We start from the raw sequence: 26,397 nt of genomic DNA on the forward strand, positions 1-26,397 counted from the left end.
TTATATTTGCGCACAGACTGAAGAACAGATAGGAGGTTGAGAGCAAAGACGACAACAAGCCCGACAGAGAGCAGGAAGCCAGCGGCTGGGTGTCCTACGCTTTGACTCAGCACAACAGCCAAACTCGGTTCCCATGACGGAACAGAGGGAACAGCATTGGGGTCCGCCCAAGGGCACTGCAAGGACGACCTCAGACAGCTGGACCAGGTCCTCGGGAGCCTCAGGCAGGAAACACCCCCCGGGGAGCAGCGCTGAGGGGCTCTCTCTGCACCAGGAAGCTCCAGCATGAGCTCTTTCTGATTTCCTTTTTTAAAAGGAAGACTCAGCCATTTAAGATAAAGAGTATGAGATGGTACTGGGAGGCCTTTTAACAATCAGGTATTTCTTCAGGGGGCCAGTCTGTTAAGCGTAGACGGAGCGAAGAGTCAGAACGTGTCCACCTCCCGCCCGTCGGTCAAGTCACGGACACACAGTCACCAGGGCAACTGTCTGGTTGGGTTGACATCTGCATTTCGCTTCCCTCCCTCCGAGTTCATAAGCACTCTCCACCATTTTTGTCTGGGAAGAGTGCTCACTTACTAATTTGGGAACATGATGAACGAGTGACTCCTGAGTATTTAAAAGTCACACGCTTTCTTACATCGTTAGCCTGAGAACCCCAGGTCAGTAGGTTCCCAAAACCAGAATAATCTTTGAGAATAATCATGATTAACAGGATTTATTTATTTATTTATTTATTTATTTATTTATTTATTTAGGAAAGAGAGAGAGGGTGTGCACGCGCACGCAAGCAGGGGAGGGGGAGAGGGAGAGGGAGACAGAGAATCGCAAGCAGCCCCCATGCCCAGCCTGACCCAGGGCTCAATTTCACAACCGTGAGATCATGAACTGAGCTGAAATCAAGAGGCGGTCACCTAACCGACTGGGCCACTCAGGGGCCCCAACAGTATAGGCTTTAGAATCAGATTTTAATTTGATTTGAGCTGCTTCTCCAGCGATCAACTGTGTGACGTTAAACAAGTTACTTCCATAGGCCTCAGGTCAAAATGTTGAAATAGGGGCACCTGGGTGGCTCAGTCAGTTAAGGCTCCAACTTCAGCTCGGGTCATGATCTCACGGTTCATGGGTTTGAGCCCCACGTTGGGCTCTGTGCTGACAGCTCAGAGCCTGGAACCTGCTTTGGACTCTGTGTCTCCCTCTCTCTGCCCCTCCCCCACTTGTGCTCTGCCTCTCTCTCTCAAAAAATAAACATTAAAAAGTTTTAGGGGTGCCTGGTGGCTCAGTCAGTTAAGCATCTGGCTTCAGCTCAGGTCATGTTCTCACAGTTCGTGGGTTCCAGCCCCACATCGGGCTCTGTGCTGACAGCTCAGAGCCTGCAACCTGTCTTCGGATTCTGTATTTCCCTCTCTCTCTGATCCTCCCCTGCTGGCACTGTCTCTCTCTGTCTCTCAAAAATAAATAAACATAAAAATTTTTTAAAAATTTTTAAACGTTGGAATAATAATGGCACCTACCATGAACTTAATATAAGTCTTAAAAGTAATAAATAATCATTCAATATATCATCGCTGATATTAGCATCAGACCCTCAATGTCGACCACTAGTAGTATTCTTGTGCACGTGTTTTTGGCCCTCCCGAGAAACCAGGTCCCTATGCTGTGGCCTGCATTTCATGGAGATTATATTTACAGGTGTAAACAAAATAAAGAGAATTTCATGATGTTTCTTTTCATAAAGTTGTAATTAGAAGTACATGGACTTTTCTGTTCTGCTTTTTCATGGAACAAAGGATAATCATTGGGTTTTCTTTAAATTTGTTTTAATGCTTATTTATTTTTTGAGAGACAGAGAGAGGCAGAGCATGAGTGGGAGAGGGGCAGAGAGAGAGGGAGACACAGAAACCAAAGCAGGCTCCAGGCTCTGGGCTGTCAGCACAGAGCCCGATGTGGGGCTCAAACTCATGAACCACGAGATCATGACCTGAGCTGAAGTCAGATGTGCAACTGACTGAGCCCCCCAGGTGCCCCGAGGATAATCATTGTTTCCAATGCTCCTACAAAGTTATTATAATCACCACTGTCACGTGGTTGTGTAATAGTTTCACACGTGGACTCTGTGCTCAGTATAAAAGAACAACTCAATAAATACTCAAAGATTGGATTGGAACAGTGTCAGAATACAGGGTTGCACTCGGGATAGTAAATTACATTTCCCTGTAATGTACTAAAAAATCTGAAGTACCTACCCCTTCGTGAAAGATATTTATTTGGGCTTCTACATGACCATCAATGACCGGTCATCTATGATTCGGGAAAAATATTATCCTACAATAAAGATCCCCAAACACCAGCTCCATATTAAAATGGATGACAAATCGAAACTTTTCTATAAAGGATTCATACTGCAAATTTACCATAGAGCTTGCAGCAACATGACTGAATAATCTCTACAACATTTTAGCATAACATTTTTTTCTCACTATAAACTAATACATTTATACTGTAGAAAATATAGATAATAAAATATACAAAAATAATATATCAATGGTAACATTACCACCTCTTGGGTAGCTATTTTTTAGCTATTATTTAGCTATTTTGTATAACACTTCAGTCTGTTCTGCCGTGTGTGCGTGTGAACTACCCTCTAGTGCACATATTACAAACCTCCCACAACGCACGTGCAAGCTGGTATTTCCTGATGCCTCACAGACACTGACCATCATCTTTCCTTTTCCATCTCTCCCAGATGGAAAATTACTTCCCACTTCTATTTGCTGTTTTGGGGATTCTGTTGAGATTGCGTATTTTTTCATACTTCAGTAGGCCACCCAAGTTCTTCCTTTGTGCGGTGTGTGTCAGGGAGAGTGAACCCACGTTAAGTACCTCATCATGTCAGCAGCCTTGACAACGGGACTTTGTGGGAGGTACCTTTGCTCTTACTGAGACCCCTCTGCTCATGACATTATTAAATCCCCACCCTGCTCCCGCATTGCTGGACCTTGAGGAAGCACCACTTGCCCTCTCTGGGTGTGACACAATGTCCATGCCCTCTGTCGCTGGTGGAGTGGATCACTTAATACCAGCTGGCAAGATGGCTGCCTCTGTATCTGGGCTCCAATCCAATCGACGTGGAACACAAAACCTCTCCAGATGACTTTCCCTCCTTCTCCAGGTGGACTTTGCCTCCTGAGGTCCTTCCCTGGTGAGCTTCTGTGTGACCCCCCCTTGATGCAGTGAGCAGTTAGGACTGTGTTTCTAAACTGATAGAGAATTCCTGCCACCTGATGTCTAGATTTGTCAGAACTGTCACGCAGCATATTATCACCGACCCTCATTTTAGAAGCTGTTCTTACATTTATATTAATCATTATTCTTTAGCACCCTCTGTTTATGGTTCTGACATGCAGTCCAGAAAAATAAACAATTCCCACGCAGTGAGCTATGCCACACTGAATATGACACAGGCTAGTGTAACTGACACAGAGTTTTTAAGACACTCCATTATTGGGGCGCCTGGGGGGCTCAGTCAGTTAAACGTCCGACATCGGCTCAGGTCATGATCTCACAGACCGTGGGTTTGAACCCTGAGTCGGGTTCAAACTTTCGAGCTTTCTGCTCTGTCTCTCAAAATAAAAAATAAAGACCTTAAAATTTTTTAATTAAAAAAAAGACACTCCATTACTTAATTTAGGCATACGTCGTTTTTCTAGGATTTATATTCTCTTTTCTCTTCACATTTATTCATCTGAAATTGGAAGGTGGGAGGAGATACAGAATTTTTCAAACAGACACACACATGAAACACATCCCAGGGTGAGAACAAACGAAATATTGTGCAATTTCCAGGAAAATGTCAATAATGCCTGCCTGAGCTTGAACAAATATCAAAGACTCAAGAATGCTTACATCCCAACTAGAAGCAATTTTCTACTATAGGTCAGAGGAGGGAGAAAGTCAGGCTGTAGCCAGGGACCAGGGACAGTCAGGGTCCCCAACCTTCCACATCATCAAGGTTGGTTTGTCCCGTTTCTTTGCTTTTAGAGGTTTTGTTCCCGAGCAACCTTGCATTTTGATCCCTCCTACATGCAGGACAAGTAAGCCGAGCTCGCCCCGATGTCGTGTTTATGGACGATACCCTATCAGTGACAGAGTGTCCCCCAACCTGATTTTCACAACTTCCCCGAAAGCGCATATTTTGATAGGCCAGGAGTGAACTCTAACCGGGGACCACGGTGGCTGACCGTGGACACCGAGTCCCAGCGGCCGGCTGCCACGTGGTGGCCGTGTGATCGCGCCCCTGCACTTTTGCTTCCTGATCGTCAAACTAGAGAGTGGTGGTGACTCCCCCACACACTGTTTCCAGAGTTAAATAAGTTAAGCCATGTTGAGTATTTCAGCTGTCAGTTTAAGAAAGGAAAGCAGCAGCAGTGAAAAGCAGCGGCTTCTTTTACAATTTAGGAACTGAACGGCCACAGGAAGGAGGGTTCACTTTGGCTTTCAGACGTCATCCACGGACAAGACACAGGCTCTAAAGGTGGTAAAACATCTCTTCCATCTACCTGCCTCTGGCCATAAATATGTACGTGACTCTGAATGAGAATTCAGGACACCGTCTGAACCTGTGAATTCGGCCCTGTTCGCATGAGTGTTGATAAATACTTGAAATCACTGAACACATTGATTGTTCAGATTGGAGGGAAACAGTGACTTTATCATGATTCAATCTCATGATTATCCCCCACGGTCCCTGCTGTCAACTCTCTTCCTAACATTTACTCAATACTGAATCCACAAGCTGAGTCCTAGCTACTAGACTGAGGTTATCATTAACCTAAGTAACAGTCTTTTTTTTTACCTAGAAAAGAGGGACCACTTTTTTTTAGGTCTACTTATTTATTTTGAGAGAGAGAGAGAAAGAGTGAGAGTGGGTAGGGGCAGAGAGAGAGAGGGAGAAAGATAATCCCAAGCAGGCTCCGTGCTGTCAGTGCAGAGGCCAACTCAGGACTCCATCTCACGAACCTCGAGATCATGACCTGAGTCAAAATCAAGAGTCAGACGCTTAGGACGCTTAGCCAGTTGAGCCACCCAATATTTTCATTATTCAGTTGTAACAGCACCAAAACTCCATAAGAGAAATGGCCTTCTCTTCTAAAGTGGGAGGGTGTCATTTCTAGGAACTCGGCCCGCATCTGAATCCTCTTCTCTTATGAGTCAGAAACACTCTTCCATTACTGGGCATTTCATCGGGGACAACCGTTTCTGCATGTTTCTGGTAGCTGTCAGTCCTGAGAAGTTAATTTCCACGTCATTCCATCCAAACCTGGATTCGTGAATGGACTTGCTCAAGCATTTGCTGTGGGCCTGCCAGGTCTCGAAGCCTCGTCTAGGGGAGTCCAGAGATGCCGAGGGAGCAGACCGAGGGGTCACACCCGTGACGCGGGTCACACAGAAATGCCAGGCAGGAAGGGCGCCCGTAACGGAAGGGGACGGGCTGTTCAGACTCCAAGGACGCCGTCCGCAGCTCTGAGGTGGGACATCTTCAGGACTTCGTAAAGGAGACCTTCCTCTTGCTCCGTATGGGATGACAGCATAGACGGTCTCTCCCAGGTGGCCACGGATGGTGCATGGAAGGGACCCTCCTCATCACTCACCACACACACCGCCACCCTGTGCGCCTCCAAACAGCCTGGGGCATTTCCGCAAAGAGGATTCTCTGGTCCTGCACAAGCCCTCGCCTTGTGTTACAGGACAACCGCCACTGTGTCCCTCAGAAGAAATCTTGCTATTCTCTTCTGCTTTATTTGTTTGTTTGTTTGGGCAGGGGCACAGGTAGCAAGGGGCAGAGAGAAGGGCAGAGAGAGAGAGAGAGAGAGAGGAAGAGAGAAGTGGGACTCATCAGAAGTGGGGCTCGAACTCATGAACTTCGAGATCATGACCTGAGCTGAAGTAAGATGCTTAACAGACTGAGCCACCCAGGCGCCCCTGTGCTCTTTTACAAGCAAATGAGGAAAATGTCACGCTGGCAAATGAATTTTGTTTTCCTGCTGTTGCCAAGAGTGCCCGGGGAAAAGAATTTGGGAAGAAAATTGGTTTTTCCTGACCTGTCCACTAGGTTTGGGTCTCAGCGCTCCCCGAGAAAGAAGAGCGAGTTTAGTGTCCAGGAACAGCCAGTTCGATCCAGATCCAGGCAGGCGGGGGCCTAGGCCTCTGGAATTTCTCATCATTAATTTCAGACCCAAAGCCGGAAAAATCACGGTTTCTCTGCATCTAGTATGTTCCTCCAGAACAAGGTGATAATAAAACTTACATCAAGAGAAAGCTACTTAGAAAAACTGGCTTGGGGCCCCTGAGTGGCTCAGTCAGTTGAGTGTCTGACTTTGGCTCAGGTCATTATCTCGAGGTTCATGGGTGTGAGCCCCACATCGAGCTCTGTGCTGACAGCTCAGAGCCTGGAACCTGCTTCCGATTCTGTGTCTCCCTCTCTCTGCCCCTCCCCTGCTCATGTTCTCTCTCTCTCTGTCTCTCTCTCTCTCTGTCTCTCTCTAAAATAAATAAACATTAAAAAAAAAAAAAGAGGAAAAAGGAAACCTGGCTTAATACCTAGCCAGGCCTTTGAACACACCTGGTGCTTAGGGCAGCAAGGGGTCATGTTTGGGTCAAGGCCTCTCCCTCTGACCAGCGCCCCACCTGGTGGGGCAGCAAAGGTGCAGGAACCCTCCGCACAGCAGATCTCACCGCCAGGAGTGTGAGGCTCTGGAGCCTTGGGGAGATGATGACGCAAAACAAGTCTTTGAAAATGTGTACGTTTTGCAATCAACTGGAATTGATAAATGCCCATTTTTTTATTCTTCTCAATGTAACATCAGAGTGTCTGAAGAGTGTCTTCAGTGACTGAAGAGCAGAAGGAATCACCCAGAGGGAAATGGTGACGACTACAACAGGGGCGCCCGAGGTGGCTTGGTCCCTGAAATTCCGCTGTCCGCTCAGGTTGTGACCTCGCAATTCGCGAGTTCAAGCCCCACCTCGGGCTCCCTGCCGTCGGCGTGGAGCCCAGTTTAAGTCCTCTGCCCTCCCCCGCTGCCCCGCTTGCACGCTCTCAAAAGTAAATACATATTTAAAAATAAATTAAAAATGTAGCAACCACAAGAGCACGTGGCTCACTGTGTGCTGGACGCTCACTGGCGAGGTGTCGTCTCTAACTCAGTTACTCCCCCAGCGGAGGAGGCTGGAACTGCAGTAGCTCCTCTTCCATACAAGGTCACTGAGGCTTCGGGTTCATAGGAAGTAGAGATACTAAGTGAAACCAGTCAGGTGGAGAAGGACGGATGCCATATGTCGTCACTTATAAGTGGAACAGGAGAAACTTAACAGAGGACCATGGGGGAGGGGAAGGGGGAAAAGAGTTGGGGAGATGAGGGGGGCAAACCATGAGAGACTCTTGACTACTGAGATCAAACTGAGGGCTGAAGGGGGAGGGGGTGGGGGAGGGGGTGATGGTCATGGAGGAGGGCACTTGTGGGGAAGAGCACTGGGTGTTGTATGGAAACCGACTTGACAATAAACTATAAAAAAATAAATTAAATTAAATTAAATAAATAAAAACAAAAGTAGAGATACTTATGTCAGAACCATGAAGACAGAGAGGCCTAAGCCTATGGGGATCGGAGGATGGCAGGGAAGTAAGGAAACAGGGAAGCACGAATACATGCTTCCGACCGATTGAGGGGAAGCCCATTTGTACGACTAAAACAGCTTATTTATTCTATTTATTCTATAGAGATAAGTCCTATAGGATATAGGATATTCTATAGGGTATTTCTAAATAAACTACTTTTTTTTCCCAAATACAAATAGAAACATAAAAGACCAATACCACGATGGTCACTAACGGGTTTTGTGAGGGACGGTCTTTTGATGTGTGACCCCGGCAAGGCTGCAGCTCGTTAGTCCATCAAACGCCATCCACGTGTTGCTGTGAAGGTGCTTTGTAGACACGACTCAAATCCGTAGTCAGCTGACTTTAGTTCAGGGAGGTTCTCCCAGTAACCGGGATGAGCCTGATTCAGTTGGTTGAAAGACCTTAAGAACAGAACTGAGATTCCCTAAAGAAGACATCCTGGCCAAGGACAGTAGCTTCAGAATGTTCCAGAATTGCCAGCTTGCTCTGTGAATTTCAGATGGGACCAGCCAGTCCATAACCCAACTCCTGGCAATTAAATCTCACTGTCTGTCTCCTACTGGCTTTGCTTCCCTGGTTGAACCCTTACTGAGCCAGTTCGAGAACGTTCACCATAATTAATATATAAGAATGAGTTAGTAGAAAGATATTACATACAAAAGCTGCTCTACGAAGTGTGTTTTTAAATGGTTTTTAATTTTTCCCTGCATTCTTGTTTACTAATAAACTTCTACTCTCTCAGAGAAGAACTCAGAAAATCACCTCGCTAAGCCAAAGCAAACTTTAAGTTAAAATTCCATTTGAATTGTCCTGAACAAATTCTGAATGAATAGTCTTTTTTTTAATGTTTTTTATTTATTTTTGAGAGACAGAAAGAGACAGCTTGAGCAGGGGAGGGTCAGAGAGAGAGGAAGACACAGAATGTGAAGCAGGCTCCAGGCTCTGAGCTGTCAGCACAGAGCCCGATGCGGGGCTCAAAACCACAAACCTTGAGATCACAACCTGAGCTGAAGCCAGATGCTTAACCAACTGAGCCACCCAGGCGCCCCCTGAATGAATAGTCTTAATAAAGTTCCAGAATGTTAAAAGAGGAGACTCCTTCCCTGTGATTTAAAGTGCACATTAACACACCCAATTCTATGAGAGGGTACCTGCATACCCCCACAGAAATGTCAAATAGCATCAATTAACTCATGGCACAGAATATTCAAATAGCATTAATGGAAGGCTGATGACGTCTTCAACACCTTTAGCTTTGTGACCTTGGACGAGTCTCTCATCGCCTCCCTATCTCAAGTTCCTCATCCAGAAAATGGGGACAGAAATAGTGCCTGCCTCGTAGGACTATTACGATGATTAAGTGAGTGAACATGTTGGCCCTAGAAGAGTGGCCAGCCCAGGCTAAGCGGCGTTAGTTTGTGGGTCTGGGAGGCTGGCAAGGACTTCACAGAGAAGCTGGTGCTAGAGAGACTGGGATTAGGTGCCGAGCATGAGGTGGGGTCCGGAATAAGGGGAAACCGGGCTGAGCTGAGCTTAGAGGCAGGAGAGGGGAAAGCTTGTTTCATTGACCCTAATTAAACCAGCCTGGAGGGTTCTTCCTGGAAACCCCATGAGGGAAGATGAGGCCAGATTGCAGTCAAAACAAAGTCCAGATCCCGAGTCTGTACCACCACATTCAAGATACCTTTAAAACGGTATGTTATGTTTTCAAAAGAACTTTATGGCTAAACAAGCTTACAAAACTGTTAACAGGAAGACTAACAGGCTTCCGTACCGCAGGCTTTCCCTAGTTCGTAGATTAACGCTGCTAATCTACATGCAGCAGCTCCAAGCCGGCAACAGACCCTCCTGATCCGGAGCACCTCCCAGCACGGGTCCGAGGGGCATGCTTCTGCGAATGCCAGCCGTGTGACCTGTGTTCTGGATTCCTGGTGCTCCGGAGTCTTAGGGTCCTGCTGCCTGCTGCGGGCTCCCCTTTCCCACGCAGCCCAGCCCCCCACAGGGCACAGCCTGCCCCCTCCTGCAGGTGGCTCTTGCAGCCCAGGAGGCCACGTTCCTCTGCCCTGATCACCCAAGGGTCAGGTACCAGGCTTCTGCGCCTCTGCACCCCAGAGCCCACTGAAACCACTCAAGCGAGCCAACTCGAAGCTCACTTACCTGGCCTTGTCCTGCTTTTCCTGAGGAAGCCACCATCAAGGCTGCTGCCTACACTCTGCCATTGCTCCCACCGGCTTCCGACCCATCCTGCTGCTTCCCGACGTGGGAGTGGCGTGGCACGCCCCTCCTCTTAAGAACTATAACACATTGTCTTCTCAATAGCAACCGCTGACCCGTTGGCCTCACCATACCCAAATAATCATAACACCTACATTTTGAAACATCAGTGTTGGCAGTGAAGGGCGTTCAAAGGTTTTCAAGGGGAAGAGTCACATAATTATGTTTTAGAAGTATTCACCTTACGTATCTCTACCGCTGCCCCACATTCCGCATTCCCAGAGATCTCCAGAGCCCTGGGAAGCTCAAAAACCAACCTGAACACTTAATTGAGAGACACAGTGGGATCAAGGGAGCCCGAACCCCCAACTGTCTAGAAGTCTTGATAAACTTGCCACATCCCTGGGAGCACAAGAGATCTCGAGCAGAGCCTCCCCTTAACCAGCCTGGTGACCCTGGGAGCGCGAGCAGACGGCAGCCATGGTAGGCAGATGACCGTGAGCTCGCTGCAGCTTGGTCTCTGTATGTGACCAACGTCACAGGTCTCTGGCGATCAATATTTGTGATTCACCCGAACTTTTCCATTGGAGATACACAAAACCCTTTGAGAAGCTGATTCAGTCTCTAAGCACTCTGAACTCCTTTGTTCCCATCTACAATATAAGGGGGGTGTGGCGGTGGTGAATCAGTTATTTTGTAAAATACCTTCTGGCTCTGAAACTCTTCTAAATTCTAAATTATTCTGCAGAGCTACTAATTCCAGAAAATTTTATCATCCTATAAAATTGCTTGAAGTCATAAAGAAGATTGATGCGAAGTTTTTCCATCTCTACGTACTTTTTTTTTCCTTTTCTGTACAATGCCTGTTCTCCAAAGTGCACGTCTCCTTTGTTAGTTACAACCGCCCTACTCTTTATTGTGAGCCAATTAAAATAAATATTTTACTTTGAAAAAGGAAATGTACTTTTTTCCCCCAGACTGGTGCCAACCTTCATTCCACACCTCGTCCCTCACTTAACCAACTGTGGGCGTTATCTGCACTTGGAAAAGGCATCAGGGAACGCATGACTCATTGTCCCGCCAAGAGCTCTTTCAGGTTGAGAGGACACAGGCTGCGTCCCCTCCTCCCAGAGGCAGCCCTTGGCGGAGCCCTGAACAAGAACAGCAATGACCTTGCCTTGAAAGTGAGGAAATGAATCATAGGGCTTGACCAGAACTTACTAGTTGTGTCTCCAAATGAAGGAACAGTGATAAAACTGATGGTTGCCTGATAAGCAAACTGGCGTAAAGAGGGGAAGACCAAGTCCATTAGCTTGATATCTTCTGAAGGGAGGACTTTGCAACTTGATGGGTGCTGCTTTCCTGGAACGCCCGTCCTTTCTTCTCAGGCGGGATCTCAGATTCCTTGAACGAGAAACATCAGGTCTGAAATAGCTGATATTGCAAATGAGTATCTTCTTTAGTCATTAAACATGGAGTTGGGTGCTGAATCCGTTGGCCACCATGTTTTTCCACTAAGGAAAAAAGATACCCGTGTGTTACCAGATTGCAACACAGCTACTAACGGTAGGATCAAAGAAGGCTGTGTGCAAAGGAGAGAGAAGGGTCTGTCACCAGTGGGAGCATTCACCTTGGGGAAGCAGGCCGAAATCGGAGTGCACGACAGCACAATCAGAAGAAAGAAAGAAAGAAAACAGCAACACAAAAACACGATCGGCATTGCGCTTGGCCAGTGATTAGTCATGAGAAAGAAAGGCAAAAGCAGCAATAAAGTAGAAGGGATTTGCTCCATTACTCAGCAGGGTGGAGAAGCAGGGATAAATGGTAGCAGGGACACTAGGAGATGTGGACCATGGATTTCCTATTTTCTGGACACTAGTGCTAGAAAAACTGCCTTTATGGAAGCGGTCAACGATTGCAGTCAACGTACTTACTCTTATTCTTCTGTAGAAACTGCTGTATAGATTCACTCAATCTGTATTTACTGAGCATCTCCCTATTCCTAACTGAACTGATAACCACTTAGTTGTCTATGGAGATAAATGAGTCTTGCTTTAAGTGAGGAAATGGGTAATGACAACTCACTGTCATTGAAGTGCTGGTGCCAAAGTATAAACAAAAATAACAAGGGGAAAAATAGTATTTCCCAAGACTTTATGCCGAAGATGAGACTGAAGCTCAGCTTTAAAGAATGGGTACAATTTTGATAGAGGAACCTGAGAGGAAAAGCATTCTGGGAAGATGGGACAGAGAGAGCAAAGGCATTCCTTAAAATGGCTTACAGAGCTGTCCCAATACGACCTCCGCTTAAACGTCCTGCTCATAACAAGGCGGTGCCCTCGGTGGGCGCAGTTCCTTGGTGCATCTGGACGACCCACCGAGCTGGCTCGTCGCTAAGGGAACCTACTGCTTCTTAAGATAAACGTGGAGATAAATCACCACTTAGTTTCCAGTATCCCGAGCCATCCCTCAGACCTGCAGGGAGCTGGATGTCATCACAACAAGTGTTCGCTTTATTGCTCAAGGGAAATTAGCTCTTCAGTTTCAAGCTTGAGGGTCCTGGGCAGAGCTCAGAGTTTCAGACGATCTAGTGCAGCGTGTGGTGTTACCTGAATGAGCAGTCCCAAAGCAGAATGATTCAGACACGGCTTCACGGATCCCCACAGGACTGCGGGCACCTGCCTATCCTCTCAGGAGTGGCTCTTTTTATATGTAAAAAAAATTTTTTTAATGTTTGTTTTATTTTTGAAAGAGAAAGAGAGCAAAAGAGAGAGAGAGACTGAGAATGTGAGCAGGAAGCGGGTCAGAGAGAAGGGGAGACACAGAAGCCAAAGCCGCTCCAGCCTCTGAGCTGTCAGCACAGAGCCCAGGGCAGGGCTTGAACCCATGAACTGTGTGATCATGACCTAAGCCAAAGTCAGAAGTTTAACCACCTGAGCCCCCCAGGCACCCCTGGGGAGCTGCTCTGGATACAAACCTCACATGGGAACGAACCAACATCTTTCTAGTAAAGTAAAATCATTTCTAGTGAAAAATAAAATCTGGGAAGGTTTGTGAGATTCTTTTCTTGACCCGGAATGACAATACCTTCATGTCCTCTGAATGTTTAATGCTTTCTGTCTTTAAAAACTCCCAAATGGTTGTTCCAAAGTACATTCGATAGGTTTTTTTAAGACATACTCTGTAAACCGTGTCTATATCTGGAGGGATGATGGGGTAGTTCGACTTTTTTATTTCCCAATTTTGAGTTGTTCGAATTTCTTACCAAGGGAAGACATCTTTCAGAGGGCACATCTTCACTTCTTGCGTTCAGAAACAGGCAGCCTCACGGCGTGGAGCTTCCTAATTTGTTGTTCTCTGTAAAGCAACCTCTTTTAATGTCTCTCGGTGCGTGTGTACTGCGTGTATTTTTTGCCTATGTCGGGATGCTATGCCCTAAGAGATGCTCGTAAAATATTCACTACATAAGGGGCTCCTGGGTGGCTCAGTAGGTTAAGCATCCAACTCTTGAGTTTGGCTTGGATCATGATCTCATGGTTCGTGGGTTTGAGCCCCACTGACCCTACAGAGCCTTCGAGGGATTGTCTCCCTCTCTCTCTGCCCCTCCCCTACTCTCTCTCTCTGTCAAAATAAGCAAACATTAAAAAATAGATTCATTAAATAAAATAGTCAAGAAGAAAGCAACATTCGTCTCTCGGCACCAGGAACTTGTAGAGAACCCTGCCCATCAGTGTCCAGTGGTTGTTACGTAGCGAAATTCTGGCTCCGATGATCAGTAAAGGAAAAGAGAAACAGCCGAACGGGAAGCCTGGAGCCCTTCACAGGCTCAGCGAACGCTGAGTGACACCCACGGGCTGTGCCTGTGATTGCCTGTTGGTTATTGTTGTTATTGTTACTCAGCGTCTGGTCCGAACCTGGCCTTCCTGCCCGCCTCTGCTGCAGCTCCCTGGCCGCCTTGTCCCCATCGCCTCCGGGGGTCCGGTGCCAGGGCAGCCCCTGGGTGCAACACAGGCTCGCCCCCGGGTGCCGTGTGCACAGGCAAGGGCGGCACGTATAGAGGCAACAAGGCACGGTCTCGAACGGTCACTGTGTCCCGCTCATCGCCGCCCATCCCCCAGCCCTGCCCCCAGGGGAGCCGGTGACACAGGCACGTGCCCAATCAGACACTCACCGGCCACCAAAGGCTCACCCCCTAAGCCTGATTGCTTCATTAAAGAGCGGGCTGAGCATCAGCTGTTTTTATTCAAAACTTGGGCTCAAAACTAAGCTCAACCTGATTAGGAAATTATGTCAGGAGAAGAAGAGACGCAGAACTGGCTTTCTGGCAACTCCACGTCAGGGCAGGGCAACAGCTCTGACGTGGAGTCGCAGCCCCGCCTGGTCCAGGAGGCCACCCCTGAAGCATCCAGTCCGTGGGGCCTGTCTGGAACTTTTGTGGGCAAAGTCAGCCACGGAACAAGCGTCATAATCCATGCCACCCCCGGTGCTCGGGGCCTCGCCTCGACCCACCGCAGAGGAGCCAGTAGAGGACGGGGAGGACTCGCATCACCGGCAGTCAGCTCCGGAACGTTCCTTGGCTCCCATATCCTGAGGCAGTCTGCTGCCCCATCCAGGACAACGGGAGTCCATGGTGAGTTTGGGTGTGAAACACCAGGGACAACCCCAAGTGCCCAGAGATCTCGAGGAAGAGGGACAGTGACATCTTCACCAGTGACCTTGCACAGTATCCGCAGGTCCTCCTGCCCCCGCCCGTCAGTGACAAGATCCCGCCGCCTGCCTTTACCTGAAACCACGGACTTAGGACCTAGACCAGGCCTGTGTCCCAGCAGACGGTGGTTTAAGGTTTTCAATCTGAGCAAACAGAGCAGCCTAAGGTCGAGGGAGCTTACAGGGCACCGAGGGCGGTAGTGAGGACAGCCCTGATCGGCACCCACGCTGTTCCGTCCGGACAGCGCCCTGACCTCCGGGTGGTCTCAGACGCCTGGCCGTCCTGTGTCAAGGCCCTGGGAGTGCAGGTCTGAGGAAACCACGGACCAAATCAAGGAGAACATGCAGGAGGAATGAAATGTGACCATTTCTCTTTTTCTCTCCCACTGCGTTACCATAGCACTTGCTAAGGTTCATTCGTGGGCGACGGTGAAGGATAGGAAATACTCATGCCGTTTTTATTTGTTTGCGTTGCCATGAATGTAAGTGCCCAGGCTGGGACAAAGTCTACGCGGCGGAGTCCGCACCCTGACACTCCTCACCTCCCCCGCCAGCCTTCACTTTCTGTTCCTATTTCCATTTCACTGCATCAACTCCATCTTCACCAGAGACTTCCTGTTTCCTCAGTCCCTCCCTATGTAAGAACAGATATAGTTTTATTCTTCAAGAAACTTTTCTGTATGAAATAAACTTTCCCGTTGCCTCTAGTTGTAATAGTATAAGGCAAATACTAGTAAGGAAAGGGACCCTTAAATATGGAGAAGAAATAGAGGGTTGCTGGAGGGGTTGTGGGAGGGGGGATGGGCTAAGTAGGTGAGGGGCATTAAGGAATCTACTCCTGAAATCATTATTTGTAATATATGCTAATTAACTTGGATGTAAATTTAAAAATAATTTTTAAAAAATTTAAAAAAGGAAAGGGGGGGGCGCTTGGATGACTCAGTCATTTAAGCCTTTAACTCCTGATTTCGGCTCAGGTCGTGATCTCGTGGTTTATGAGTTTGAGCCCCACATCAGGCGATGCATTGATTGTGCTGAGATTCTCTTGGGATCACTTGGGATTCTCTCTCTCCCTCTTCCTTTCTTTCCCCTTCACACTATCTCTGTCTCTCTCAAATAAACTTAATTCTTAAAAAAATGCAGAAGTCTGATTCAAAGGTAAATCCATGTGTACTTTAAGGTAACCAGAAGAAATATCCAGAAAGATCAGTGGTTTACTATGACCTCTCCCCAACTATGGGAGGCTGGAGACCCCCATATCAGGAACCCCGTGTCAGAGCAGCATGCCTGTGGATGGGTGACTCCTTGGCCACGTGTCCAGACTAAACAACTATTTTCTTACTTCTTTTACATTCATGCACTAATTTATGTTCCTTCCCTCTTCAATCTTGGAACTCCCAAGTCTTCCAGCACCAGAAACCCAAGCATCATTGTTGTCTCCTGTCCTGCACGATCAGCCCCTCTCGCTGGCTCCCTTCTAGCCCCAGTGATGAGGCGTGGCTCCAGGTAGAACACAGCCTTGACCCAGGGTTCTTGGAGTGAGACAAGGGGGCAGTGCTACATTCCTGGTCCTCCCAGCAGCAGGGGACGGTCTTAGTCTGCCTAGGCTGCCCTCGCACCACAGCCTGGGTGGCTTAAACACAGACACTGTTTTCACAGTTCTGGGGGCAAGAAGTCCTAGATCAAGGTGCAGGATTCCTTCTGGGGAGGCTCCCTTCCTGGCTGGTAGATGACCCTGCTCCCTGTGTCCTCATATGGTCTTTCCTCTGTGCTCCCACGGAGAGAGAGCTCTATGTGGCCTCCTCTCCTCAGAGGACATCAGTCCTATCACATTAGGGCCCCCCATGACCTTGGCCCCACCCTATGATCTTGTTGACCCTCCTTACTTCCTTAAAGGCTCCAAATACAGTCACAGGGGGCTTATGGCTTCAACACATGAATTTAGTTGGGGAGAACAACAGGGAACACAATTCAGTCCATCACAGTTAGTGAAATGGTAATGTTGCAAGGATTCAAGAGTCATAGAACCTTTGCCTTTAATACATAACAGCTGCTTGGTAAGGATGACAAGGAGAGAAATGGGTATGATGAGTATGGTTTACAGATATTAGAGGAGCAGCAAAATTAAGAGAAAATATAGCTTTGATCCAGGTATATGAGATTAAGACTGATATTAATTGTAATCATTTACTTAAAATTTGTGGACAATTTTTTTATTGATATATTTGAAAGAGAGAGAAAGAGAGGGGTGGGGAGAGAGTGTGCAGGCTTGCACACACTGTGGCGGGACAGAGAGAAAGGGAGACAGAGAATACAAAGCAGGCTCCATGCTGTCAGTACAGAGCCTGACACAGGACTTGAACTCACCAACCATGAGATCATGACCTGAGCTGAAATCAAGAGATGGACACTTAACCAACTGAGCCACCCAAGTGCCCCTCATTTTATTCTTTAAATCCCGCAACATTACTTGATGGATTGAATGAACTATTGAAAGAATTATTTGCCTGGAAGAAGGAAGTGTTAGCAAAGGAAGCTTGAAAAAATGAGACGAAGAGCGAAGTGAGGTTCATCTAAGCACGGTGTCACAGAGAGAGGACTATGGCCCAGGAAGTCTTACATCCAATTCACTCATCCATTCGCCCCAGACGTATTGACTGCTTGCATGTTGGTGCCTGATGAATTGGCCAGATGAAACCAAGTTGGCATCTTAGCAAGATGACTGGCTGCCCCATGGGAAAGCGAGGGGAAGGGGCAAGGCTGGAAGCAGGAAGAGTTGGGGACCACGGCAGTGATCCTGGTCAGAGGCTCTCCTTCGCAAGGGGACATTCAAAAGTGAATGCCCATGACTCTAGGCAAGGACCTTTGTTTTATAAGGTTCTGGTCACGTCCCCTTGTTCCTTCTCAGGTTCTCCCCTTATTGGCTGAAAAGCTCTAGGTGCCGGGTTGTCCATTCCTAATTGGCTCGATTCCATTGTACGAGGGTGGCCTATGGCCCATTGAGAAACACTTCTTAATATCAAGATTATAATAACGGAAGTTAAAATTAGTGAGTATTTACCATAGGTCTTTACATCCTTCATCTTTGTAACAAGGCAAGGGGAGTTGGAAATAAAGCAGTTAAGAGCGTGCATTCAGATCCTAGCTCCTCCTCACTGGCTCTGTGACCTTGAAAATTCTTAACCTCTCTGAGCCTCAGTGTCCTTGACAGTTTCTAAGGATAAAATGAATTAATATATGTCCCTGTCCTCATGGACTCTTGTGTCTAGTCATCTAATACATTCTTTCTCTGAACTTAAAATCAATCGACACCTTCTCAGGAAGTAGATACTGGACGCCATTGATCCTACATTACGCTGTGACCTGTTATTTCTAATCTGCGCTGTCCCCAGGGCGCAGGTCACATCCTGGCACCTCCGAAGAACTTAAATATGCAGTGGCACAGGTCAGTTCAGTGGCTTCTCTGACCACATCTAGACCCCTGCCGTCACGTAGGGGAATCCTTCTCACGGATTCCTAACAAACACACGTGATGGGGCATTTAGAATATTACCACATGGACATCAGTTTAGCCTTTTAAAGATTATTTAGTTACATTGGTGTTACTTGATTAATATTTATACTTTGCATAGTATCGGCAGCTGGATTCATGTCATGATAACTTTGTGATATGGTAAGAAAATTATTCTCAGGCCCAGCCCAACCAGAGGTATTCTGTTTCTAAACAGGTCAGGAGACAAGGAAAGTTCTGGAAGTGTGGGAATGTCCTTTGCCTCCACAGGTGCCTGCCCTGCACAAGTCTTGTTGGAGCCCTGCTTACTCCGCTAATGTTGGAAAGCACCCTCTGGGCCAGTTAATAAACGGGGATGTTTCACGTATTTCTCACAGAGATGGATGATATAAAGCATAATCAGTTGTATTTTAAATTTAATTTTTAGTATATTTTAAATAATCACTAAAACTAATCTGTTCTATTCGTTTTTACAGAATTCAATGACATTGAGTAAGTGGCTTTGGGTTACTTCCTCATGCAGACTTTCCATCTTTTCCTAAGAAATAGGGACATTTCAGAGCCTGGGTTGGGACCCTTCTGTCACAGGGACTTAGCAGCCAAATCTACTAGTAGTTTTTCCACTAATAGCTTTTGTGACTTTTAGAGAAAACTACTTTTTAACTAAAAGTCCAGAAAAAAGTAAAGAGGTGTATCAAAATGATTACAGAACCAAGACCAAAGTCTAAATTAGATTAAAGAATTACATAGGTTTAAATTAGATAAACGTTAACTAAATATGGTAGGCGTCTGTAACAGACATAAACATTTAAGGGATGAAGTCATCCAGGATGAAGGAAATATAAATGTAGAGCACCAGAAACAAAGGAAAATGAAGATTCACATACAGGTCAGTATTACAATAATGAGGCTGAAAGCATTATCAGACATAATACAGCAACACATTAAAAGCATAGTAGGGGTATGGCACCTGGGCGGCTCAGTTGGCTAAGCGGCCTGCTCTTGATTTCAGACAGGTCATGATCTCAGAAGTCCTGAGTTCAAGCCCCACATGAGGCTCTATGCTGCCAGTGCACAGGCTGCTTGGGATTCTCTCTCCCCCTCTTCTTCTGCCCCTCCCCCATGCATGCACACACACTCTCTCTCAAAATAAGTAAACTTTAAAAAGTGCACCAGTCTACTTCGATAAACGAACCTCAAGACTGTGAAGGATATTTTGACAGCCCACAACACAGTTAATCACAACACATTTCAAAAGACGAACGCACATTTTACGTTTGATACATTCAAATAATCTTCACGAACAAACTTCGTCCTGAAATTGCATGCAGTTTTGGGAAACCATGTAATAAAATACTGTCTCCCCCTTACAGGGAACTGTCGGTGTGGCCAGGAAATGAGCTTTCATTCTACGGAACTGTTCAGAAGGCGTCTTAAACCACACGGCTGTTCACCAGGGGATGCAGTGGGATGCTTAGGTCTTCCATATATATTTGGTTGAGGAGTAAAAATCAGAACTAAGTATTCATTCTTCAGTTCTTCTTCCAAACAGATTTCCCCCTCATGTCACCATCCTGTGTATACAAAAGAAGTCATGCAAACGGAGCTAACTCAGATTTCACTAGGTTATACAAATTATATCAAATGTATAACTTTACTATCCTGATTATCAAACTGTATAGCACGAGGTAGAAGGGACATTAAAGAAACGCTTATTTCACTGTTGTCCACCGAATTGGAGAGGAGACAGCTGTCCTGAACATATGTGTGGAGGAAGGTACATTTATGGCAGGAAGAATGTAAATTGCCAACTACTTTTTAAATAATTTTCAATGTATACTATAATGTATATTGAGTGCTTCTCAAAACTAATATTCTGGGAGTTTTAAAAATACAGTCCTACCACTGCCACAGAGATGACCTTATCTCGATTAGGGCCAGGCTATTATTGTGTATTTATCTATGGCCGTAAGATTTTGATGACTATCTTTGAAGGAAAATGTGTCAAAAGAAGTTAAAAAATGGAACATGTACATATGGATTAGGTATTTAAAAGAGCAGAATTGAGTGGGCAAATGTTATGGATAAATAAAGGGGAAAATGTGAAAAGGATGAAGGAGGGAGAAAGAAATAATTTACGGTGCATAAAGAAAAGAAAATAAATTAGGACCATCAACTAGGTTTCATACTAAATATGAGGAAGGGGAAGAGAGAGAAAGAGGAGAGGGAGAGAGAGGAGAGAGAGAGAGAGAGAGAGAGAGAGAGAGAGAGAGAGAGAGAGAGAGAATGGGAAGGAGGAAGTGTTGGTGTTAGTGTTGGTGACCTAGGCAGCTTGTGACCTAGGCAGCCACGCCCCCCGGAAATGACCAGGCGGTCATGCCCCCTCCCCCAGGGACTGACTGGAACATCCTGAAAGCCAGCCCTCTGGCTGTCACTCATGCTTTGAGCAATGCTGTCCAGTAAAGATAAAATGAGGGCCACACGTGTCATTTTAAATTTTCCAGCAGCTATATTTTAAAATACTAACAGAATAAAGAGTCCAGAAATAGACCCACACAGTTAGAGTCAATTAATTTTTGGCAAAGGTACAAGGCAATGCAACGGAGGGAGGGAAGTCTTGGGAACCAATCATGGCACAACTAGCCTTCCATCTGCCAAAAAATAAATAAATAAACCACAACCTCAACCTCATGCCCTGTACAAGGGGTGCAACATGAAACAGATCTCAATGCAAAGTACAAAGCTACAAATCTTTTAGAAGAAAACAGAAAATCTTTGTGACTACGGTTAGCCAGGACTTCTTCGATGAGGCACCAAGAAACACAATCCAGAAAAGAAAAAAGAAACTGATAACTTGGACTTCATCAAAATTAAAAACTTACTCTGCGAAAATATGGTCCAAAGACTGAAAACACAAGGCACAACTTGGAGAAAATGTCTGTAACTCACATACGCACGGAAATTCATAACGAGCCCTCAAAACTCAACAGCGAACTATAACTCGGAAATGAGCAGACACTGAGACACGTCACCAAAGAGGTTATGCAGGTGATGATAAGTGCAACTAAAAATGCGCACGTTGAGGCTCTGGGTGTCTCAGTCGGTTAAACGTGGGATTCTTGGTTCCAGCTCAGGTCATGGTCTCAGCGTTTCGTGAGTTTGAGCCCCGTATGGAGCTCTGTGCTGACAGCTCAGTGCCTACTTGGGATTCTCTCTCTCCCTCTTTCTCTACCCCTCCCCACTCACTTTCTGTGTCTCTCTCAAAATGAATAAATAAAAAAAAAAATTTTCATGCACACGTCCTTGGATGCCTGGGTGGCTCCGTCAGTTGGGCCTCTAATTGTTGATTTTGGCTCAGGTCATGATCTCACGGTTGTGAGATCGAGCTCCAAATCGGGCTCTGTAGTGGGGGTAGAGCCTCCTTGGGATTTTCTCTCTCAATGTCCCTCTGCCCCTCCGTGCAAGCACGCTCTCTCTCAAAAAAAAAAAAAAGTGCTCACATCATTAGTCTTTACGGAAGTGCCAGTTAAAACCACACGGAGGGGGCGCCTGGGTGGTTCAGTAAGTTAAGCGTCCACTTCGGCCCAGGTCGTGATCTCGCAGTTTGTGAGTTTGAGCCCTACTTCAGGCTCTATGCTGACAGCTCAGAGCCTGGAGCCTGCTTTGGATTCTGTGTCTCTGTCTCTCTCTGCCTCTCCCATGCTAGCATCCTGTCTCTCTCTCTCTCTCAAAAATAAACCTTAAAAAATATTTTAAAATAAAAAATATAAAATAAACCACACCAAGGTGCCTCTACATATCCATTAGAACAGAGGGTGTAGGGGGCGCCTGGGGGGCTCAGTCGGTTAAGCGTCCGACTTCAGCTCAGGTCATGATCTCACGGTTTGTGGGTTTGGGCCCCACATCAGGCTCTGTGTTGACAGCTCAGAGCCTGGAGCCTGGCTTCAGATTCTGTGTCTCCCTCTCTCTCTGCCCCCTCCCCCTGCTCATGCTCAATCTCTCTCAAAAATAAATAAAGGTTAATTTAAAAAAGAAGAACAGAGGAGGCAGAAGCTGCTAGTTCCCAGCGCCAGTGAGGACGCAGAGCGTCTGGAAGGCTCCCACGTTCCTGGGGAGGATACAAAACGGTACAGCCGCTCCAGGAAGCTAGCTGACATTTCTTTGCAAGCTAAAGACACACTGAACACGTGATCCAGCAATTCCACTTCCGGGCACAGCACGTGCCCAAGAGAAAGGGAAGCAGAGGCCCAGCCAAGGACTGTGTCCAGAGCCGCTCCACTTATAACCGCCAGACCCTAAAAATCGCTTACGTGAGAATCCCCACAGCGCGTTCTGTCCTGGCACCTGGTTTTCCAGGTGATGTGGAGACCTAATGAGTAGGAAACCAGCTGGGAAAAGGAACACCAGAAAACTGTACGCAGAGCAATAAAAAATGAAGACGGAATTGCAGGGAAGTTACAAATAACAGAATTCCATCAAAGTTGTATTTCTGTTACCTCTTGGATGGGAATGACTTTTTAAGCAGGAGACAAACAAAGATGTTTTAAAGGGATGACAACAGAAGAACAGGATTATTTCACATCAACGGCTTTTCCAGACGCCCCTCTGGAGAGCAGCTGCGGTTCTTCCCAAAGTACACGTGGGCTTCCCCCACGAGCCCACGACTGTAGTCTTGGACATTCGTCGCAGAGAAATGAAGACATTTTCACCTGGGAGCTTGAACGTGAATGCTCACAGCTGCCTCATTCAGAACAGGCGGCCCCGGAGAGCACCCGGAGGTCCTGCAATGCGATAAGTGATCACACGCGGGCCCGTCGACGCCACGGACAACCGCTCAGGAGGAAGAAGGAACGAGGGCCCCTAGGTGAACCTCCGGGGAATTATGCGGCATGAAAGAGCCACGTCCAGAAGGTGATTGACTCCAGGACGCCCTGCATGTAGCATTCTTGACATTACAGAACTGTGGGACTAAGGAACAGAGCAGCTGCTGCCAGGGGATAGGACCGGACGGAGGATGGTGTGACTGTAAAGGGGTGACACCCCGAAGCCTTTGGGGACCGCAGTTTTCTATCGCGATTGTCGTGGTGGGTAAGCTAAGCCAGGCATGTGGGGATACACACCACGAATGAGTGCATATCTGATGGTGAACTTGGGACACGTCTATGGCTTGTACCCACGGCAGCGTCTCAGTGTAGATGTTATACTGTTGCTCCATAATGTGAACCTCGGGGAAGGAGGCAGGACCTCCTTACACATTTCCTCACAACTTCCTGTGAATCTGTAATTATTTCAAATGAAAAAGTTATAAAACAATTTTAAATGAAGTGAAAGGACCTTCTGAACATGATCACTAATTAATCATTTCAAGCACCCCGTTAAGTATTACAGACCTGAACCCTTGGGCAATCCTTTTCAAATTTCGTGCATTCAAAATTCAAGAAAGTGACCCGTGGCTCCAGGAAAAAGGACACCGCATACATTTTAATGAAGTTTACAAAACTGACAGAGATCTTACGTATTTTCATGCCACATATTTTTTCCGACAACAAATAATGTTTACAACTGCAATGATAATGCGATGACTTTTTATCCAAATGATTGTTTTTCAAAACAAGGAATTGGCGGTGGGAAACCAACTCTTAGCCAGAAAGCTAATGGCTTCCTTTTCCAGTGGGGACACCTGTGTAAGCGGCTGCAGTCACCGTAGGTCCACGCGGCAGAGGCTGCATTCACGTCTGTTAAACTCACTGAATGGACAGAATTTTAGTGCTCAAGGAAGCCCGTGTCACATGCTTGCCCGGTGACATTGAACATGATACATTTAAATCATGAGCCCAACTGTGCGATTCTATTGACACATTAGAAGACACATTAGGCTATTCAGACACATTAGAGGATCAGAATAGAAAGCCCCTCCCGCTGACCACCCCCAAGGGGCGCCTGGGTGGCTCAGCCAGTTAAGCATCTGACTTGGGCTCAGGTCATGATCTCCATGTGCGTGGGTTTGAGTCCTGCATCAGGCTCTCCACTGTCCGTGCTGAGCCTGTTTGGGATCCTCTGTCCCCCCCTCCCTCGCTCATGCTGTCTTGCTCTCATGCTCTCTCGCTCTCTCTCTCTCTCAAAACAAAACATTAAAAAAAAGCACCCCCAAATAAACTCTGAGACCCTGAGCATGCAGCCGGGGACACAAGCAGCTTTTCCTACAGTTTGGTGCCTCACTCAGGAAATGATGTTGGGACAAGGTTAGCATCAAGAAAGGGGGGAAAATGTGAGAGCTGAGCAAGGTAGCCTCCCCCGCCCGTGAGCCCCTGCTCGTGCAGAGAAAGCGAGTCGGAGGTCCCGCCAAGACCACACCAACACGGGGGCTCAGAGTTCGGGTGCTTTTAAGAGGAACCTGCTATTTTTAGATGAAATGTCCCAAATTTTCATTGATGGTGACCGTTCCAAACATCTTTAAAACAGCGAGCTGCCTCAGCAAAGGACAACAAAGCTCGTGGGGCCAGAGCCGCTGACACTTTCTCCCTCCCGTTCTGGAGGCAAGGGGTCCAAAGTCAAGGTGTCCACGGGGTTCCTCCTCCTGAGGCTCTGAGGGAGACTCTGCTGTTAGCTGCCTTTCTTCTGGTGTCTGCGTCCAGAGGTACCTGGGGTTCCTTGGGGGTTTTTTTCTTAATCTTTTTAAAAAATTTTTTAAACATTTATTTATTTTTGAGAGACAAAAGCGACAGATAATGAGCAGGGGAGGGGCAGAGAGAGAGGGACAGACAGAATCTGAAGCAGGCTCCAGGCTCTGAACCATCAGCACAGAGCCCAACGTGGGGCTCGAACCCATGAACTGTGAGATCATGACCTGAGCTGAAGTTGGACGCTCAACCGACGGAGCCCCCCAGGCAGCCCTGACGTTCCTCGGGTTAAAGACACATCGCTGGAGCCTCTGCTCCTGCATTGCGTCTCCTCTCTGTGTCTGGTTTCCACATCCTCATGTGTGTCCACGCACACACCAGCCACTGGATCGGGGTCTCCCCTCAGCAGGACCTCATCTAACTTGACCGCATCTGCAAAGACCCCGTCCCCAAATCAGCTTACATGCACAGGTACAGGGAAGACAGGCTTGAACATATTCTTTTGGGGGACACGATGAACCCATGACACAGGCAAGCCCGCTACAGCCCGGCCACCAGTTTATAGTGTTTGCTGGCGCAATAAATTCTACATAGTTTAGAATATTTGTAAAATAAAAAATCATCAGAAAAATGTTGAAGGGAATGTTTGCACACTCAAGGGGGAGAGAAAGACTTTGTCAGCGTAACTCCAAGTGCAAAATTTATACAGAAAAAGGACTGAACAAGTTGACAGATTTAACCACAAAAATATAAATATCTCTCTACATCTAAAAAAATTAACATAGCAAAAATATGCATCAGGAATCACTATGTTACAGAAGACTGAAAACAGTCTATATACACACAATTAGGATTTCTTCTTTCTAACCCTCAGAAGAAAAACTGGCATAAGACCATAACAGAAAATTAACAAAAGAGGAAACGCAAATGTTCTGTAGATCCAGGAAAGCATGTTGAACATTTCTAGTTATCAATGCACTGCAAATACAAAGCAATGACGAAGCTTTTTCTCCCCTTTAAATACATCAAAATTAAAATCAAACCAACCAACAACGGAACCCCCAATGGTGACAAGAAGGTGGGGGGATGGGCACCATCATACATCGCCAGGAAAACGGTCAATTCTGCCGCCCTTATATAGAGTCAGTTTGCCATCTGGTAGCAAAAGCCTTAAAAACGTTCTTCCTTTCTAATCAACAAAATTTTTCTTCTGGAAATTTACTCTAAATCACTAAGTGGGGAAGACACACGTTTGAACAAAGCGATCCGTCGCAGCCATGTTTATAGCTACAAAACACATGGGAACAGCCCAAACATTGAATGCATTCGGTTTCCCGGGAAATAGAGTCTGAGACAGAGCTTGTGGGGTTTTCCTGGGGGTCTGCTCTCAGGAGCAGCAGGAGAGGAAAGGCCGGGAGCAGGACAAGTGACAAGGGAGGCTGCCAGTGTTGCGCTGGCCGGGAGTGTCCAGGATCGGCCGGTCAGTGCCCCGGGAGCTCTCAGGAGGGCGGCCCGTCTGCGTTGAACTGAACTGAGACATGGGGCTCAGACTTGGTGTCCCCTTACCCTACCAGTCACTGCGTGTGGCTGCTCGCAGAAGGAGGTGTCCTGTGGTGAGGTGGCTGTCTGACTGAGGAAGGCCAACCCAGGACTCTCTCGACAAA

General features: G+C 46.9%; 1 protein-coding gene across 5 annotated transcripts in view; it reads right to left on the reverse strand.

Annotated features, from left to right (window-relative positions):
• SOCS6 (suppressor of cytokine signaling 6) overlaps positions 1-26,397 on the reverse strand; it is a 193,128-nt gene that overhangs the window by 83,768 nt on the left and 82,963 nt on the right. For 3 of the 5 annotated variants that reach the window (XR_003902438.1, XR_003902435.1, XR_003902439.1), the window contains exon 5: positions 11,117-11,299. The exons of the other annotated variants lie outside the window; for them this stretch is intronic. The gene's annotated coding sequence lies outside the window, so the exon portion shown is untranslated. The remainder of the gene's footprint in view (positions 1-11,116; positions 11,300-26,397) is intronic. 5 annotated transcript variants of the gene reach the window in all.

The sequence above is a fragment of the Suricata suricatta genome, chromosome 14 (assembly GCF_006229205.1).
Source record: "Suricata suricatta isolate VVHF042 chromosome 14, meerkat_22Aug2017_6uvM2_HiC, whole genome shotgun sequence".
Classification (NCBI taxonomy): Eukaryota; Metazoa; Chordata; class Mammalia; order Carnivora; family Herpestidae; genus Suricata; species Suricata suricatta.